The sequence below is a fragment of the Rousettus aegyptiacus genome, unplaced genomic scaffold (genome assembly GCF_014176215.1).
Source record: "Rousettus aegyptiacus isolate mRouAeg1 unplaced genomic scaffold, mRouAeg1.p scaffold_m13_p_12, whole genome shotgun sequence".
Taxonomy (NCBI): domain Eukaryota; kingdom Metazoa; phylum Chordata; class Mammalia; order Chiroptera; family Pteropodidae; genus Rousettus; species Rousettus aegyptiacus.
In genome coordinates, this window is record NW_023416287.1 from 56,924,823 (window position 1) to 56,931,549 (window position 6,727).

Here is a 6,727-nt window from a genome sequence, read left to right on the forward strand (position 1 = left end):
CTTGTCAAACAAGTAAGTAGAGAAACTATCAATGATTTTTATCATGTCTAAAGAACTCAGGAGTTAATTTCAATTAGATACATACTAGTCGAAAACAGAACAATTTGAGGATCAATAAGGACAATAATTTCAATGGACTAACACACATCAAATATGTTTAAAATCCATTCATTCATGATGATACAAAACAAGACAGAACAAATGTCACTGGTTATCTCTGATAAATGTTGAGAACCAAATTGTTGTTTTGCAAACTAATAAATAAAGAGAAAGAATCGAATGTCTGTCCTGCTTTTCCCATATAAATACAAGCACCTCAAGTGATTGTACTTCAGAATGTATGCAAATAGTTGATAAAGGAAGTATCCCTGTGTAGAACTATTCTATCTAATAAGTGAATAAAAATGGTAAAATTAAAATATCACCATTTTGTAATCAATAGACTCAGGAAATAGTTATCTAATAGCACAAAAAGAAAAATAAGCCAATAATATTTAGTCTTCCAGCCAAAAAAATCAAACCTGAATTCAATTATTTCTCTAGATTTAATTACCAATCTATAGGAAATACAGAGGAATAAAGGAATATGATAACCCCATGGGGAGCCAATCAGCAAAATCTAAAATATAGAACATGTACAGAATAAATGATCCAGTTTCTTCAATGAAAATTTATAAAGTAAGAAAGAGCAAGAAGGTGAACCTACAGATTAAAAGAGACTCAAATACATATTAAATAATTGTGATATCTGAATTTTATTTGGATATTTGGATTCTAATCAAATGAGCTAGGAAAAAAAGACAGAAATACATATATCGATGGAACATTTGAAGATATTAAAAAGCTTTGGGGAAATATTTTAAGATCTAAATAGTCATATGGTTGTATTGTTTTCAAGTTACTGTCTTTCAGAGAGATATACTTAAATATTTACAGAGGAAATGCTATGAAGTCTTGGATTTGCTTCACAATAATCTGGTTGAACAGAGAACAGAGTTGGGAAATTGATGAAATTGGCCATGAATTGTGTGATGGGTATAAGGAGCTTTATTATTCTACTTTCTCTCCTTTTGGTATGTTTGAATTTTTCTGTAACGAAATGTCTTAAGTAATGGAAGTTATAATGGAGGAAAACATTACCGTAGGATCCAAAGGATTAAACACCTAGAAAAATGGGTAATAGGTATATGAAAAATAGAACTTCAAAAAATTACTGAAAGACATGATAGAAGAATTTAACAAATGAAAAAGCATACCATTGGCTGGTAAGTGTCATCATATATAGATGATTTTCCTAACCCTAACCATCCTTCAAAATGTAGTCTAATAATAAAATGCAAACCCAATAAAAATACAGAAATGTCCTTTTATGCCAGATAAGCTGATTTATATGAAAAAAAAATAAGTATATAAGATAAATAGGGGAGAGGGATAATAATAAGGGGAAAAGTTCTAGCAGATATTAAAGTCTAAAGAGACTAGTGGAAGACTAGACAAATCAGTAATAAATAGCATACATAGTATGTGCAGCCATTTAGTAAAAAGGAGAGAAAAATACAAGAAACAGGCAAATTAATTTTTATATGACTTCGGAATTTCACATGGATCATTTATTAATATATCCAGGGTGGAAGGACAAATTTCAAATGTTGGCTTTTAACTAGATTGAAGGATTTGTTGTTTTTTTGAACCGACCACACATTTAGTGAGAAATTTAGTTGGTATGATATCACAGTAGTGTAGATTTTAATCTCTGCGGGAGAAATGGGGGAGGATGGAAGAAGCAGAAAAGATGACATCAAGTTACTGTGGGAGGTGAGGAAGTGGTTTCTCTCTTACTCTTCCTAAGACTGTAAAAAAGTGGCCAATTTAATGTGTAAGAAAGAAATGACATGTAGATGGAGCTTAAAGCCTGAGGTAGCAGAGGTGGCATGAGGAGTAATATCTACTTGCTATTTCTTTCCCATTGGGGGAAGATTTCTATATTTATGAATTTCTAATCTAGAAGGTATCCATGCAAAACAAAGACCATAAGCTTATGGAGCAACACCATCTCTGCAAGGAAAGGATGTGTCTGGTCAAACTTTCAGAAACCACCAAAAGTCTCAGCATGTACCCCTTTGCTGTTCTGGAAGCTGTCAGTTCTTTGAAGCAAACTGTATTTTTTTGGGGGGCAACACACCAAAGAGTGATGCAAACCTCAAAGCCTGACGAGTTGGATCCCAGTTCTAGTTTTTTCCTCATAAAACTTTGCTTTGACTATTAGAACAACTTTTAGAGAATACAAAGGAAGACACTTTTATTGACAAGGATATTAATCAGCAGCATTAGGATCTTAGAGAAAAGCCAAGTTGAAGAGAGTTAACCAGATGTCTAATTTTCCTTAATATTCTTTATTATTCTATTTCATAAATACCTAGAATTATATCTTGCAGGACTGAAGTGCAAAGAGTTCCAGGCAAAACAGATTTCTCGGAAAAGTCTGCTGATGTTTTCAACTATATCTCAACTATATTAAGATGGTGTTTTTTAAGTGACTTCTCTGTTCTTGCACTAATGTTAGAGGAATTACCAAAAAAATAAAAATGAAACAAATCCCTGTTTGTAAAAAACATATAATTTAGTAAAATACATATAATCAAATAATATTATAAGATAATATAAAATAAGAGCACATGAATGATGTAAATAAGCAGATTACCACAGTAACTTGCACATCATTTGGAGCAAAGAGCAAAGAGAAACATGATCCATTATCTGATTCCATGTAAAATTCTATCTTGAACTTGTGAAAACTGGGGAGAGAGGGTAGTTCTTGCTGCTTCTTCTTTGATGCTGGGACCAAGATAAATTATAAAAAATAGATTTCTATAAACTTCCAGAAAAAATCCTCCTAATAATATGGAAGATAGATGTCTCAGAATACTGTCAACTTAGAGAATATGTCGCTCATTGTAAAAAATAAAAATATTAAAACTAATAAATGAATTAATAATGGTTTCTGTCTATTCAATTTGCAAAAAGATAAAAAATAAATGAAACAAACTAAAACTTTGAGGATTAAAGACAATACAACAGCCTAGTCAGAATATCTCATTTCTTTGTTCCAAAAGCATAATAATTCAGATTACATTAAGAACCTTCACTTGGTAGGTTTTACAGAATGCAAAGAAAACATTACAGCATTGTGCAATAATGTGAAGTCTTGCATTATCTTGTAAATCCAACATTGAAATTTCCATCATGAAAATCCTGTGATCTCAATTTCTAAATGCTGTGAACAAAGTTAGACAGTTTTGAAACTTTGACTTATATATTGATTTGACTTATACAAACATACAAATTATTTCTTAGGCTAGGAAATCAAGGAAGTAAAAGTTATCAGTATTTGGGTTATAATTCAATAAGAGTATGTAGTAAGGCAAATAAATAAATATAAGTTGTCTACTCAAAAGATATTCTGAAACATCCTTTGAGGTGGTACCAGAGAAGAATGTTTTAAGTTTGCAGTCTATATTCTATATTGGTTAGCAATTTTAAAAATAATCTGATGGAAAAATGCTCAATCATACTATTAATAAAATAAAAGTAATTATAAATAAAATAATATGTTGTTAGACAAATTAGCTAAGATTGTTTTTAATGAGGATAACTGACACTGTGAAAGTGTATAGTATAATTGACATTTTCATACTTTGCTAATGTAAAGGTTTATTGATACAGTTGTTTTCTAAAGCAATTTAATGGTATATATTAAAAGCCTTTCAAGTTTTCAAGCCCTTTAATTCACTGTTCCTATCTCTGGGAATCCATTTTATTGAAAAAAAAAAAAAGGAAAGGTTATGGAAATTTTATGAATAAACATCTCACTAATGGAATAAGTCTTTCCCTTCAAAATGAGTGAGCCAAGACACTCACTACTGGACTAGGGGCAATGTCCAGTGCATATGCAGACAAGCTAAGCCTGAGTTTCTAAACCAGCCATTGGAAGTAAAATGGGAAAGCCAAGATTGGCCTAGACCAGTTACTAATTATCCCACAGAACTGGAGTTAATTCTTGAAACTACATCCCTGCTACACAGTTGGAGAGGGGTTGAATGTATTATAGGAGCTGACCTACATGGCCACCATGCCTGGTCTTTCAATTTTCTCCATCTCAGTGGTCTCTGTATTCAGTTAACTCAAGCCAAAAAAGTAGAACCAACCCTCAAATGCCCCATGTCCTTGCCTCCACATTCAGTGCGATACTAAATCCTATTATCAAACAGAACTGTGTGAAATTGCCAATATGGGACATCTTTGACTACAAAGTTATGATTTTGTATGATTCAATGTATGTTTCTATATGCAAAATATTTCTCAGACCGTCTGTTTTCTTCTCTGCTGCACCCCCTATCAAATAATGCCACCTTAACTCATCTTATTTCCACTCTTATTTCTGCACCCCATTTTAAAGTTCATCAATGGTTCCCTATTGCTCTTAGAATATATCGCAGACTTCTTAGCCTGGCCACAAAAGCCCTGCATAATCAGACTCTTGCCTACAACTCTGGTCTCCTGCCAGGCCATTCTCCCCATCACGCTCTGCTCCGGCATCACTGACCTCTTGACACTATCCTATATCTTCCCTCCTGTCATGTGCTCTGCCTGGAATGTTCCACTCTTCACTCATCAACTGACCAATCCTACACACCCTTCATTTTTCCACTTCAATTTACTTTTTCAATCCAGCCTTTCCTGATTTCCCAATCTAATTCATTTCCCCCAGTTACTCTCTCTCATAATATCCCATTTGTTTTCTTTCTGGAAACAATTTGTAATTAGCACATTTATCTTCTGGTTGTTATATATCTGTTTAATCTCTCTCTTTCTACTAGATGGGGAGCTACCTGAGGGAAGAAATTGTATCATTTTTGTTTTCCTCTGTACTTGGTACATAGCAAACTTTCAATAAATATTTGCTGAATGAATGTTTCTATGAATGAACAATTAAATTAGTGTGCTAGGTTAAAATGTTGATGGTAAAAAGTAAGCTATAAAGTCATGTAGACAATATCATTACAACTATTTTGTAAGACCGAGCATTAAAGAAAGAAAGGCTCAGAAGAAAATAAAAGAAAATGTTAACAAAAGTTGGTTAGATGATGAGATTATGAGTAATTTGATTTTTTTCTCTTTGATTTTCTATATTTTCAATTTTGTTTAATGAGTATATAAAACTTGAAAATTATATTTTTAAAAAGTTTAAGAACAATCTTTACTTCTATAATTTTCCCCCTTACCAACATAAAATAAATTTTTGATCTTCTGACATTTATTATGAAACCTTCCACCTAATTTTCCAGCATATATAGTTAATTTATTTCTGGCATACACAATTTGAAGAGTGCATAAGGAGATTCTAAATAAAATCTTTGCTCTGTATGGGTAGGTAAGAAAATAGTCATTAATTCCTACTTACAGGATGCAGATAAAGTAATTTGATTACATAAAAATCTGATGCCACTGTTTATTATAATAATAATAATGCATAATTATATTTAATTAATGATAATTATGCTTTTTTCATGTAAGTTGATATCATCTGACATATTTTAGAAATTTCATAGCCACATATGTTTCTAAAACTTCTTCAGCGGGCCCTTCAGAACTCAGAAAATAGGGTCACTCCCTATTTTCTGAGTAAATTATCTGTCCATCCTAACAAAATATTCCGGAAATCTTTTCTCTACTCTGACTTCTCCATTTTTAAAATATTAGGTGTGTTGCAGAGTTTCAAACATCTTTCAAATTCATCCATTTTTTGGTCACATTTCTCCCTCCCCATTGCCACTTCTCTAATCCAGGCCACTGTCATCTCAAACCTGGACACAGCTACAATTCCCTAACTGATTCCCTCCATCCATTAAAAAAAATCCTTGTTAGAATATAGCTTATACAAAATAGAGTGCACCTACTTAGTTGTACCTTTCAATGAGCTTTGACAAGTTATACCTCAGTGCAAGCATAATCACCATAATCATCTAGAATATTTTCATCACTTCAAAAGTTCCCTTTATGTCCCATCCTAGTAGACCCAGTATATGGAAATACCACATCTTATTTATCTATTCCCTTCCTGATGGACACTAGAGTCGTTTCCAGGTTTGGGCTATTATAAATAAATCCACTAATAATATTCATATATTAGTCTTTTGTGTAGACATGTGCTTTGATTTCCATTGGGTAAATACCTAGGTGTGGAATTGCCGAATTATATGCTACATATATATTTAACTTCATAAACAACTGACAAAATCTTTTCAAAAGTGAATGTACCATGTTGCATTTCTTCCAGCACATATAAAAATTTCACATGCCAGCATCCTTGTCAATGCTAGATATTGTTAATCTCTTTAACATTAGCTATTCTAAATGAGTATATATTGATATATTATTGTAGTTTAAACTTGTATTTCTCTTATGGCTAATAATATTGAGTATATTTTGATGTTATTATTAGTATATCTATTTTGATTATTCAAATATATCACTAATTTTAAAATCAAGTTATCTACTTATTGTTCAGTTGTAACGTATTCTATAATGTTTTAATGTAGTCCGATACAATTGTTTTGGCTGTTATATATATTTTGAATATTTTCTCCCAGTCTTTGGTATGAACTTTTATATTCTTGACAATATTTTTTAAAAAGCAAATGTCATAAATTCTGCTGAAGTTAAATTT